General features: G+C 37.8%; 1 protein-coding gene across 5 annotated transcripts in view; it reads right to left on the bottom strand.

Moving 5' to 3' along the window:
• Positions 1-14,602, bottom strand: part of NSD3 (nuclear receptor binding SET domain protein 3) — a 111,656-nt gene that overhangs the window by 69,200 nt on the left and 27,854 nt on the right. Inside the window, exon 1 of one of the 5 annotated variants that reach the window (XM_042934816.1) lies at positions 4,141-4,366. The exons of the other annotated variants lie outside the window; for them this stretch is intronic. The gene's annotated coding sequence lies outside the window, so the exon portion shown is untranslated. Of the gene's footprint in view, positions 1-4,140; positions 4,367-14,602 lie in introns of those variants that run through there. 5 annotated transcript variants of the gene reach the window in all.

Genomic DNA, 14,602 nt, shown 5'->3' with positions numbered 1-14,602 from the left:
TCATATACAAGATCAGCTTCCAGATTAGTCTCCCAAATTATAGTCTACAGAGGTTTTCAGGCATATGTATTCAGAGACTAAGGTTTCTGATGTTTCCAATTTAGTTCCAAACACAAACTTTTAAGAAGTTTTGTATCTTCTCCTTTTCTTCTCTAGCCCTGAACCAAGTATTTCATTTTAATTTGAACTAAGAAATAACATTAGCACCTTATAATTATATAGGAGTTTACAATTACAGAGTGTTTTCATAAGCATTCTTATTTGATCCTCAAAGCAATCCTGTAAGGCTGACAGGGCGGGTATTAGCTTCATTTTTTAGACAACTACATTTAATATTTGAGATGCTAAAATTTCCAAGACCACAAAGCTCATTAGTGATTAAACTCAAAAAAGAATTAATCTCTTGACTTCTAATTCTACAGTCTTTACCACAATATCTAACTGCCAGAGAATATCCACCTACCCAAAGACAACCACACTATAAGAGTCATACATTCAAAACTGAATGAACTGTCCTTTCCCTAACTCAGTTTTCCTTTTAGACTACCCCAGATTTGTCATTGCTTCCACTATTTTTCTCGTTTCCCAAGCTCAAAGCCTTAGTCACATGGTCTCAGTCACTGATTCTTCCCCCCGCTGTTAAGCCATAAAATGAGGCATTGAATAAATCCTATAGTTTCTTCCACTGAAATCTCTGATTTGTTCTTTGATCTCTACATCCATGTCAGGCCAGGCCCTCAGCACCTTAATCCTCAACTATGACAACTGATTTTCTAGATATTTCTCATCTTTAACTTCTTCCTGAATAGCATTTAGAAGATGCGTCCTTAAATCAAACTTAGATAAATCTATTCCCGTACTAAGAACTCTAAGGTTCCATATTATACCAAGTTTCTTCCATGCCTTTCAAGGTTTTCCATAATCTGACTTTCCTACCAACTCAAATTGTATACACGTGAATAAACTTTTCTAAGCATCCACTGGTCCAAATAACTATAAAATGTGGTCTTGCTCACATATTACACTTTATTTAACTCTATGAAGCCAAGTATTATTCCCATTTTAGAGATGTAAAGAAATGGCCCTCAAAAAGATCAAGTGGTTTGCCCTTAATCACACACACAGCTAACAGAAGTTGAATAAAATGGTGATATTCAAACCTTCTTAATATGGTACTCTTTACATGGCAGCTGCCCCATAATCTGTAAACTATCCCTACTTTGCACTTTTTTCCAATATGCTCCATAGCCACAATCCAAATGGATGTCTGACAGCTTCCCTCATATATCACAAGCAGCTTAAAAGACCTAATAATAAACTCAGTTTTTACTCTACTTGAATGTGTCCTTCCTCCAGTCCTTCCTATGAGGAAACAAAAAGTGAAACTCCATCTATCAGTTGCCAAGCCAGAAACCTGGGACTATGATACATTCCTTACCCTCATTCTTACTCTTACCCAATGTATCACTAAACTCCCTGAGTTTTATCTCCAAAGTATACATTTCATATTTGTCTATTTCATTCCATATCTTTTCTTCTTCATGCTAGTCCAAGCTCCTCACTTTGTCTATCCCATAGTTACCTTCCCAGTCTCCATGTTTTTTCTCCTGCCTGGGTGTAATCTATCTTCCCATACAACAGCCAGTCACCTTTTAAAAACTAACTCAGTCACTTAACTATCCCTCAAAATACAGCAAGAAAAGTAAATTATTGCTACACTCAACAACATGGATGACTCTCAACAATGTCATTTTGAGTGACAGAAGCCAGACACAATGATTCCATTTATATAGTTCACAGTGTGATTTCATTTATATAAAGTTCAAAAACAGAATAAAGTTAAAACTAACAATAATGGAGACATCTGTCAGAATAGTACTTGCTTAATGGGAGGTGGGCAGGGGGTGGGGTGGCGGGCTATAAACACTGGACAAGACCATAATGAGCTGCTACTTATATTTAATGTATTGATCTAGACATACATAGTCTTAAGCAAAAACAAAAGAACAAACCTTCAGTGCCTTCCCAATGCACTCAAATAAAATCCAGACTACTTATCTTGGTCAGCAAGCCCCTGCACGGTCAGACCTCAGTTTACATTTCCAAAGTCACGTACCAACACTTTCTGCTTGCAGAGACACACGGGCTTCTTTTCAGTTTCTCAAATATGCCAACTTAATCTTTGTTAATCAGGAATTTCGCATGTGCTACTCCAGCTACCTGAACATACATAATCTTTCTGAGAGGCCTTCCAAGGTCCCATGCTCATTCTACCGACTAAGCCTGCTTTTTCTCCTTTATAGTGACTTAATATATGTTATACAAACATGTGTTTATACATTCTTACTGTCTGTCTCCCTTACTTGACTGCATGCTCTATGAAGACAGAGATGGGCAGAGACCATGTATGTCTTATTCAATATTCTTCAATTAATAAATGAAAGAAACAGTCCCTGTCCTTTAAGGGCTTATAATTAGTATATCTCTATTTACCGGCCAGATTTCTGGTGATATCAACCTACAGCATAACTTTACCCACCCACTAATTCCTTGTTTGGTAAAAATGCGTTATGCTCATTATGAAAAATAATAAACAAATATTTAAAATATTGATATCCATAGTTACATGATCAACTGATCTTCCACAAAGGTGCCAAGGCTATTCAAGGGGAAAGGACATCATTTTCAACAAACGGGGCTGGAACAACTGACTGGATATCAATATAGAAAAAGTGAACCTCAACCCTTACTTTATATTATACAAAAAAAAATAACTAAAATTAGTTCATAAACCTAATACTAAAGTCAAAACCATAAAACTTCTAGAGTAAAACATGAGACAAAATATACCACTGGGTTAGGCAAAGATTTTTCTAAAGAAATACCATGAACTATGAAAGGAAAAGATTGACAAAATGGACTTCAAAATTGAAAACTACTGCTTTTCAAAGGACACTGTTAAGAAAAGAAAAAGGGAATTAAAAATGGTAGCCATGAGAATGGGGGAAGATGACAGAGTAGAAGGATCCTGAGCTCCCCTTCTCCACAGACACACCACGACAACAACTACATGTCATGCCACTCACTCTGAAAACTTCCTGAAGACTAACAGATCAGCCCACAACTAAAGACACAAAGAGAAGGCCACAATGAGAAGGGTAGGAGGGGCAGACATGTGATCAAGAACCAGACCCCTGGTGCAGTGACCTCCAAGTGGGAGGAATATCACAGGCACAGAGGTCCTCCCTGAGGAGGGGGTCAAGCCCCACAATGGGGACTCCCGGTCCTGGGGTCCTCCTGCAACCAGGAAGATGAATTCCCCATAATGTCTGGCATTGAAAATCCAGAGTTTAACTCTGGGAGATCCAGAGGGCTACAGAAAACCAAGACTTTGCTCTTAAAGGGCCAGCACTCCATAGCACTTGGTCTGAGACCCAGTATAGAGGCAGCAGTTTGAAAATGCCTAAGTTATAGTGAAGGGGATTTATTGAGATTTAAGACATATGCCAGAAGGGCAGGGATCTGTAACAGCTTTCTCCAGGAATAGAAGTGCTGGTGAGTCATTTTTCTTGCCCTCCTTTCAGCCTAGTTGGCTGGACACTTGCAGGAGCCAGTTCTGACACTCTCCATCTACCCCGCTAGCACCACTTGCCCACCCTGGAGTTCCCCTGTGGACCTGCCCCATCCAACCCACCCATCCCAACTAGGGCCCCTCCAAAGCAGCTCCTACCCCACCACACCCAGCAGGTAGCCTTGATCAGGAACGACATCCCCTCAAAATGACTACCACCCCACCACAACCTTCAGGCAGCCATGGTCCAGGACCAACACTCCTTCAGTGTGACCTCTGTCCCAGGGAAAGGGGTGAGCCAGCTCTGCCCTCAGCATGCCCACAACAGTTGTGGTCAAGCTGCTCAGCCAGCTTTTCAGGGGGCCAGTCCAACCCGCCAGCATGTCCTCAGGAGCTACAGCTGAACTGTAGCTTCAGCTGTGCTGGAACTGACTGCACTGCAGCCAAAAGGCCTGGGGACAGCCCTGCATAGGGTCAAGCACTGCCCACCAGTGCACTTGCAGTAGTTGTGACTGGTTATTGCCGATACCTGGGGTAACGGCCAGCCCACGCACCAGCAGCACACTCACCGCAATGAGGGCCCAGTCACAACAGGAGGACAGAAGGAGCCAGAAGATAATGTGGTTCTGGTGACAAGGAGGACTACACTACAGGATGCCTTCTGCATAAGATAACTACTTTTTAAGACCAGGAAACATAGCTGACCTACATAATACACAGGAACAAAGAAAGTCAGACAAAATGAGAAAACAGAGGAATATGTTCCAAGTGGAAGAATTAAGACAAAACCTCCAAAAAAGAACTAAACAAAATACAGATAAGCAATCTATCTGATAAAGAGTTCAAAGTAATGGTCATAAAGATGCTAACCAGGCTTGAAAGGAAAGTGGATGAATTCAGTGAGAACTTCAACAAAGAGACAGAAAATATAAAAAGAGCCAATCGGATCTGAAGAATACAATAACTGAAATGAAATATGCATCGCTTCTCGGCCCTTTTGGCTAAGATCAAGTGTGAAATGAAATATGCTAGAGAGAATCAAGAGCAGATTAGAGGAAGCAAAAGAACAGATCAGAGATCTCTGGAATACAGGGTAATGGAAAGCACCCAAACTGAACAGCAAAATTTTTTAAAAATGAGAATAGGTTGGGGCACCTGACTACCTCAGTTGGAAGAGCATGCAACTCTTGATCTTGAGGTTGTGAGTTTGAGCCCCATGTTGGGTACAGAGATTACTTAAGTGAATAAATAAACTTTTAAAAAATGAGGATAGGTTAAGGCACCAATAGAACAACATCAAACATACTAACATTCACATTATAGGGGTCCCAGAAGAAGGAGAGAGAAAGGGTAGAAAACTTATTTGAAAAAATAATAACTGAAAACTTCCCTAACCTGAGGAAGGAAATAGACATCCAGGTCCAAGAAGCAAAGAAGGCCCCAATAAGATGGATCCAAGAGATACACACCAAGATACATTATTAAAATTATCAAAAATTAAAAATAGAAAGAGAATCTTAAAAGCAGCAAGAGAAAAGCAAACAGTTATGTACAAGGAAACCTCATAACACTATCAACTGATTTTTCAACAGAAACTTTGCAGGTCAGAAGGGAGTGGCATGATATTCAAAGTGCTGAAAGGGGAAAAAAAAAAAAAACCTACATCCAAAAATAGTCCATATAGCAGTTATCAGTCAGAATGGAAGAAGAGATAAAGAGTTTCACCAACAAACAAAAGTTAAAGGAGTTTATCACCACTAAACTGGCCTTACAAGAAATGTTAAAAAGGGAAAAAAGAAATGTTAAAGGGACTTCTTTAAGCAGGAAAAAAGGTATAACAAGAAGAAAATTATAAAAGGAAACAATTTCACTGGTAATAGCAAACATAAGTAAAGGTAGTCAATCTTATAAAGCTAGTATGCAGATTAAAAGACAAAAGTAGTAAAATCAACTATATCTATAAAAATTAAAGGATACACAAAATAAAAAGATATAAAATATGATGTCATATACATACAACATGGGAGAGAGGAAGTAAAAATGTAGTGTTCTTAGAATATGTTTGAACTTAAACAACCATACACATAGGATGTTATTTATGAAACTCACGGTAACCACAAACCAAAAACCTATAATAGATGCACAAAAAATAGAGAGAGAAATCCAAGCATAACACTAAAGAAAGTCATCAAATCACAAGGGAAAAAGCACTAGAGAAGAAAGTGACAGAGAACAAGAACAACCAAAAAACAATTAACTGGCAATAAGTACAGACCTATCACTAATTACTTTAAATGTAAATGGACTAAATGTCCCAAAAGACATAAGGCAACTGAATGGATAAAAAACAAGACCTATCTATATGCTGTCTACAAGAGACTCACTTAAGACCCACAGACACATACAGACTGAAAGTGCAGTGGAAAAAGATATTCCATACCAATGGAAGAAAAAAAAAAAAACTGCAGTAATACTTCTATCAGACAAAACAGACCTTAAAAGACTATAACAAGAGACAAAGAAGGGCATTACATAATGACAAAGGCATTGTTATACAACAACTCGAGGATGTAACAATTGTAAATATTTGATATACCAAACATAAAAGGATGGAAATATATGAAGCAAAAATTAACAGACATAAAAGAGAAGTTTGACAGTAACACAATAATAGTAGGGGGCTTTAGGGGTACCTGGGTGGCTCATTTGGTTGAGTGTCCAATTTTTGATTTTGGCTCAGGTCATGTTACCAAGGTCATGGGATCAAGCCCTGCACTGGGCTCTGGATTGAGTGTGGAACCTGCTTAAGAGTCTCTCTCTCTCTTCATTCCTCTGCCTCTGTCCCCCACTTGCATGTTCTCTCTCTCAAATAACAACAACAAATTATTATAATAATAGGAGATTTTAACACCCACCTACATTAATGGATAGATCATCCAGACAAAATCAATATGGAAATAGTAGCTTTGAATGACACGATAAAGCAGATGGACTCAACAGATATATATAGAACACTCCAGCCAAAAAAGCCAAAATAAACATCTTTTCAAGGGCACATGGGACATTCTCCACGACAGATCACATGTTAGGCCACAAAGCAGTCTCAATACATTTAAGAAGACTGAAATTATATCCAGCATCTTTTCTGACCACAACAGTATAGAACTAGAAATCAATTACAAGAAAACACCTGCAAAAAACACAAACACATGGAAGCTAAACAACATGCTACTAAACAAGCAAAGGGTCAAGAAAGAAATTTTAAAAATACCTGGAGACATTAAAATAGAAACACAATGGTTCAAAAGAGGCAAATTTATAGCAAGACAGGCCTACCACAAGAAACAAAAATCTCAACAGATAACCTAACTTTAATTCTAAAGGAACTAGAAAAAGAAAAAAATAGCCAAAGCTAGTAGAAAAAAGAAACAATAAAGGTCAGAGCAGAAATAAATGAAATAGAAACTAAAAAAACAGTAGGAAAGACCAATGAAACTAAGAGCTGGTTCTGTGAAAAGATAAACTAAATTGATAAACCTTTAGCCAGACAATAAGGAGAGAGAGAACTCAAATAAATAAAATCAGAAATGAAAGAGGAGGCGCACTTGGCTGGCTCAGTCAGTTAAGTGTCTGACATCGGCTCGGGTCATGATCTCATGGTTTGTGAGTTCGAGTCCCATGTCAGGCTCTGTGCTGACAGCTCAAAGCTTGGAGCCTGCTTCTGATTCTGTGTTCCCTCCCTCTCTCTCTCTCTCTGCTCCTCCCCCGCCCACATACTCTCCGGCTCTCTCAAAAATAAACACTTAAAAAAAATTTTTTAGTAAAAAAGAAATGAAAGACGAGAAGTTAACAACCAACACCACAGAAACACAAAGCATTAGGATAGACTACTAGAAAAACCATGCAGCAACAAATCAGATATCTTAGAAGAAATGGATAAATTCCTAGGAACAAAGACTCTTCCAAGACTGAATTAGAAAAAAGAAAATCTGAATAGACCAATGTAATGAAATTCAACCCATAATCTAAAAACTCCCAACAAACAAAAGTCAACAACCAGATCACTTCACAGGTGAATTCTACCAAATATTTAAAGCAGAATTAATACCTATTCTTCTCAAACTATTCCAAAAAATAGAAGAGGAAGGAATACTTACAAATTCATTCTACAAGGGCAGTATTATCCTATGCCAAACTAGACAAAGACACTACAAAAGAAAAAGAAGAAAATGACAGAACAATATACCTGATGAATACAGATCCAAAAAACCTCGACAAAAGATTAGCAAATCAAATTCAACAAAAGGAGATCATTCACCACAATCAAGTGAGATTTGTTCCAGAGATGCAAGGATGTTCAATATCTACAAATCAATCAACCTGGTATACATTAACAAAATGGAAGGATAAAAATCCTATGAACATCTCAATAGATGCAGAAAAGAATTTGACATTCATTCATGATAAAAACTCTCAATAAAATGGGTATCAAAGAACATACCACAACATACTGAAGGTCACACCTCAAAAACCCACAGCTAACAATACACTAAATGGCAAAAAGCTAAAAGTTTTTCCTTTAAGATCAGGGAAAGGGGGCACCTCGGTGGCTCAGTCGGTTAAGTGCCTGATTCTTGATTTTGGCTCAGGTCATGACCTCTGTTGAGTCCAAGCCCCACACCGGAGTCTGTGCCGATAATGCAGAGCTTGGTTTGGATTCTTTCTCTCCCCCTGTCAAACTTGTGTTCTCTCTCTCTCAAAATTAATAGACTTTAAAAAATTATTAAAAAATAATAAAATAAAATAAAAGCAGAAAAGAGACAAGGATGTATACTCTTGCCACTTTTATTTAGTGTAGTATTGTAAGTCCTAGCCACAGCAATTAAGACAAGAAAAAGAAATAAAAGACATGTAAATTGATAAGGAAGAAGTAAAACTGTCATTATTTGCTGATGACCTAATACTAGATATAGAAAACCCTAAATATTCCACCAAAAAAATATTATAATAAATGAATTCAGTAAAGTTGCAGAATACAAAGTCAACAAACAGAAATCTGTTGCATTTCTACATACTAATAATGAAGTAGCAGAAAGGGAATTTAAGAAAACAATTCCATTGGGGTGCTTGGGTGGCTCAGTTGGTTGAGTGTCCGACTTCGGCTCAGGTAGTGATCTTGCAGTTCGTGGGTCTGAGCCCCTCATCGGGCTCTGTGCTGACAGCTCAGAGCCTGGAGCCTGCTTGGGATTCTGTGTCTCCCTCTCTCTCTGCCCCTCCCCCGCTCATGCTCTCTGTCTCTCTCAAAAATAAACATTAAAAACAATTTTTTTAATTAATTAATTAAAAAAAAACTTACAACTCTATGCCCAAAAAACCAATCTGATTAAAATGAGTGGAGATCCTGGGGCACCTGGGTGGCTCAGTTGGTTAAGCATCTGACTTCAGCTCAGGTCATGATGTCAAGGTTGGTGAGTTCAAGTCCCGCCGCATTGGGCTCTCTGCTATCAGCAAAGAGATTGCTTTGGATCCTCTATCCTATCTCTCTCTGCTCCTCTCCCGCTTGTGCTCTCTCTCAAAATTAAATAAACATTTAAAAGAATAAATAAAATGGGTGAAGGTCCTGAATAGATATTTTTCCAAAGAAGATATACATATGGCCAACAGACACACGAAAAGATGTTCAACATCACTCTAATCACCAGGGATTACAAATCAAAACCACAATGAGATACCACCTCACATCAGTCAGAATGGCTAGTATACAAAAGACAAGAAATAACAAGTGTTAGGCAGAATGTGGAGAAAAGGCAACTCTTGTTCACTGTTGGTGGGAATGTAAAATTGGTGCAACCACTATGGAAAAGAGTATGGAGGTTCAAAAAATTAAAAATAGAAATACCATACAATCCAGTAACATGACTCTGGGCCAAAGAAAATAAAAATACTAATTTGAAAAGATATAAGCATCACTATGTTTACTGCAGCATTATTTACAATGACCAGACTATGGAAGCAACCTAACTGTCCACTTATACATGAATAAAGATGTGACATACACACATAGTGGAATATTAGCCACAAAAAAATAATAAAATCTTGTCATTTTGATATAGAGGGTATTATGCTAAGTGAAATAAGTAAAAGACAAATACTATACAATTCCACTTATATGTGGTACCTGAAAATACAACAAATGAGCAAATAAACAAAAACAAACCAAAAAAACAAAAAAACAAAACAAAACCTGGAAAATGCTCATAACTTGACAAACTGCTGGTTCCCAGAGAGGAAGTGGATGGCAGTATAGGTGAAATAGGTGGAGAGGATTAAGAGGTACAAACTTCCAGTTAAGTCATGGTGATGAAAAGTATAACATAGAGAATATAGTCAATAATATTGTAATATATTTGTATGCTGACAAATGGTAACTACACTTATTTTGGAGAGCATGTGGTAATGTATATAATTGTTGAATCATTGTGTTGTACACCTAAAACTAGTATTTTATGTCAACTATGCTAAACTTAAAAAAAAAAAAAAATTACAGGAGCACCTGGCTGGCTCAATAGGTTAAGCATCTGATTCTTGATCTCAGCTCAGGTCATGATCTCATGCTTGGTGAAATCAAGCCCCGTGCCAGGCTTTTAGTCTGCTTTGGATTCTCTCTCTCCCTCCCTCTCTGCACCTCTCCTGCTTGTGCATGGCTGCTCTCTCTCTCTCTCTAAATAAATAAATAAATAAACTTAAAAAAAAATTAGAGACAAAAAAACCCCAAAAGGTGCATTATAGGCAGGGAGAAAATATTTGCAAAACACTTCTCTAACAAAGAACATCCTTTATTCTTTTTTTTTAAGTTTATTTTGAGAGAGAGAGAGAGAGAGAGAGAGAGAGAGAGAGAGAGAGAGAGAGAAAGTAGGGGAGGGGCAGAGAGAGGGAGAGAGAGAATCCCAAGCAGGCTCCACACTATCACCAGGGCTTAAACACACAAACCATGAGATCATGACCTGAGCCGAAATCAAGAGTCAGACGCTTAATAAACTGAGCCATCCAGAGGCCTCAAACATCTTTTATTCTTACATTTTAGGAAATGCAAACAGGCCCACTAAGGGTTTCTGAGCAAAAATGAAACAAGTGAATCATAGTTTAAATATTTCTTACTCCACAGATTACTTACTAATTGCAAACAGAAATACATACAATAGAGAGATCTGGCAGGCATCATTTTAAACAAGTTATTAAACATGGCATCATCAAAAGCAGGACAACCTGGCATTATGTGCCTCACGATGTGATTCACTGGTATTATCATCTCCTAAGTATTATTCCCAGTGCTTAAACTGAATCTCACAATGAGGAAACAATCAGACACATATAAAATGTGGAACATTCACTTAGACAACTGGCCTGGGCTCTTTAAAAAAGCTAATGTTATAGGGGTACCTGGGTGGCTCAGCTGGTTAAATGACTGACTCTTAATTTTGGTTCATGTCATGGTGTCACTATTCTGGAGACTGAGCCCCTACTTGGGCTCCGAGGAGTCTGTTTGGGATTCTCTCTTTCCCTCTATTTCTGCCCCTCCCCCACTCGTGTTTTTCTCTCTCTCTCTCTCAAAATAAATAAGTAAATATATTTTTTTAATGTTTTAAAAAGCTAGGGGCACCTGGATGGCTCAGTCAGTTAAGCATCCAACTTTGCCTCACTCAGGTCATGCTTGTGGTTCACCAGTTCAAGTCCCGCATCAGGCTCTGTGCTGTTTGAGCCCCGCACCGGGCTCTGTGCTGACAGCTCAGAGCCTAGAGCCTGGAGCCTGCTTTGGATTCTGTATCTCCCTCTCTCTCTGCCCCTCCCCTGCTCCTACTCTGTCTCTCTCTCAAAAATAAATAGACATTTAAAAAAAGGTTTTAAAAAGCTAATGTTATAAACAAACAAAAGATGGAAAGATTCTTCTACATTTTAAAAGACAAGATTTAAAAACCCAATGTAATGCATGAATTTTGATGAAATCATGTGTTTAAATACACAGTTAACAAATGTATTTTGGAGAAAACTTAGAATTTTATATGGACTGGCCATTAAAAAATGGAGCTATTCGGCGATGATGGTGCAAAGCCTGCTTGGGATTCTGTCTCCCTCTCTGCCTTTCTCTCTCAAAATAAATAATAAATTTAAAAAATTTTTCTTAATGGAATTATTAATTTTCAATGGTATGATAAGTGTTTGGTTTATATAAGAGAATGTCTTTATTCTTAGAAGAGACACTAAATATTTCAGCTGTGAAATATTTAAAGTGCCATGGGATCACAACTTTCAAATGTCCTGTTATTAAAAAAGTACATACAAAAGGAGGCAAAATGTTAACAATTGGCTAATCTAGGTGTTGACTGTAATATTCTTTTAACTTTCCTAAAAGTTTGCAAAAAAAAAAAATTAAAATAATTTGGCTAGGGTTTGGAAGTTTTTTTTTTAAGTTTTTTTTTTTTTTTTATATTTACTTTTGAAAGAGAGAGAGAGAGAGAGAGAGAGAGAGAGAGAGATGTAAGCAGGGGAAAGGCAGAGAGAGGGACACACAGAATCTGAAGCAGGCTCCAGGCTCTGAGCTGTCAGCACAGAGCCCGATGCGGGGCTCAAACTCACAGACCACAAGATCATGACCTGAGCTGAAGTCAGAAGCTTAACTGACTGAACCACCCAGGTGCCCCTGGAAGAAGTTTTTAAAAGAAAAAGTTATACAGCTTCTTAAGGTGGTAAAAGCCTGCATTAAAACTTGGCACCAGGGCAGCTAGCTGGCTGGCTCAGTTGGTAAAAAGCATGTGACTCTTGATCTGATGGTTCTGAGTTCAAGCCCCACATTGGGCAGAGAGATTACTTAAAAATAAAACAAGACAAAACAAATTAAATTTGACACCAACTAAGCCAAATGTTCCACACTGTTATCTTTTCTAGAAAGCAGAAGCGTGAATAGAACCATACTTTTTCATCAAGAAAGCAGTTTTGATCATTTCTAAAAGAAAGATATTTTAGGACTATAAATTCCTCTACTGATTTTTGTATGTACTGAAGTCTGGCAGTCAGCCTTCAAACAGCAGACACACCAATTGATCTAAATAGTCAAGACCTGAAAGAATTAGATGGCTCTCTAGTGAGCATGTGGTTGAAAATATAGGCTCAGAATCAAACTGTTAGGTTCAAAACCCCAATCCAAGGCTTGTTAACTATGTGACTTTGGCAGCTTAATCTCCCTAAATCTCAGTTTCCTTATCCATAAACTGGATATTTACAATTCCTACTTTGTGCAGAATTGTTGTAAGAATTAACAGTTAATCTGTAAGCAGTACTTTGGACAGTGCCTGGAGTATAGTTAAAGCCCAATACTTATTGGCTACCATTATCAGTTGGTGTGATGCTGGGCACACAGAACTTGTGAAAAACCTGATCTCTGACCTAAAGGTATTTACAATCTCTTCAGTAAACTAAACGAGATGTTATGGGCAAGAGTCATAAAATAGTAAATAACGTGAACAATGTGAATCAGAGGGTGACTAAGAATTAAATTGTGTTACCATCACAATTACAAATGATATTTGAGAAAGAACAATGTTCATTCACTAAGCAAGGAGGTATTTAGGCCATGAAAGACAGGCAGGATTTGGAAGTTAGGCAGTTTTCACCCATCATAGTTAACACCACTCAGTAGAGGCTACCAAAAATTCTCACTTGTTTGTCCTTAATAAATCCCCTGATAAAGATGGTATGTTTTAATTTTTTTGTACTACTAAAATAATAATAATAATGGCTAATATTTGAGGGCTTACTATGTGTCAAACTATCCTGCCTCACATTCATTATTTTACTCCTAATAACACCTCTTTGAGGAAATACGACCCCTATTTTACAAATGAAACAGAAAGGCCAGCATGATTAAGTAACTTGCTCATAGACATCCTATAAATCCAAGGCTCTCTATTCCACAGTACTGGCTCTTAAAAAGTAAACTAATTTCTCAAAATCCCTAAGTGTATCAAGAATATAGCAACAACAATGACAAAAACACTCACATTTTACACTTCACACTTCCCTGATCCCACTCCCCAGAGTTAACAGTTTGGTGGGAGACTAAATAATGGTACTAGTCCTCCACCCATTCTAATATGTACTTCCAAATAAATGAAACCACCACAGGCAAATAATTTATGATAAATTCTGCCTCTGACCAATGTTTCTGGTTTTAATGTTTATTTATTTTGAGAGAGCAAGAGACAGCATGAATGGGGGAGGGACAGAGAGAGAATCCCAAGCAGGCTTTATGCTATCAGCACAGAGCCTGACTTGCAAGGTTAGATCCTACAGACTGTGAGATCATGACCTAAGATGAAACCAAGAGTCAGACAGTTAACCGAATGACCCACCCAGGTGTCCCTCTGTTGTTGTTACTGCTGTTGTTGTTGTTGTTTTAAGATAAAATAAGTCAGTCAATGAATACCATTCTAATTTTGTTGAAGCTGTCCACAGACAGTATTAAAGGGGAAAAAAGTTGAAAATTATCAACTAAACCTTTAGGGCTCTTATATTTACCAACTTATTCAAGAGGAGAATAATAATATAAAGTTTATAGACTCAAGTCAAATCTTAGATATGAGGTTAAAAAAATAGTGTGCCATGAACAGGTTAAGGCTATGAATATCAATTAAGTATTCATGATGTGTTAAATGTAAAGGTCAAAGATTTATGTGATCTGTCACAGTGTGTTAAATGTATAGTTTAAGTCATCATAACAAATTCTTAAAAGGGACAATTCCCTCTACTAAACCATACATACTGCTGGATTCTACCTTTTTTTTTTTTTTTGTTTGTGTTTGGAGAGAGAGCAAGCACGTGCAAGCAAGGGAGGGATAGAGAGTGAGGGGGACAGAGAATCTGAAGCAGTTCATTGCTGATAGCAGCAAGCCTGATGTGGGGCTTGAAGTCACAAACGGTGAGTTCATGACAGGAGCCAAAGTCAGGCACTCAACCAACCAGGCCACCCAGGCCCCC

This window comes from Panthera leo, chromosome B1 (genome assembly GCF_018350215.1).
Source record: "Panthera leo isolate Ple1 chromosome B1, P.leo_Ple1_pat1.1, whole genome shotgun sequence".
In the NCBI taxonomy this organism is placed as follows: domain Eukaryota; kingdom Metazoa; phylum Chordata; class Mammalia; order Carnivora; family Felidae; genus Panthera; species Panthera leo.
This window is presented reverse-complemented; position numbering and strand designations above follow the sequence as displayed.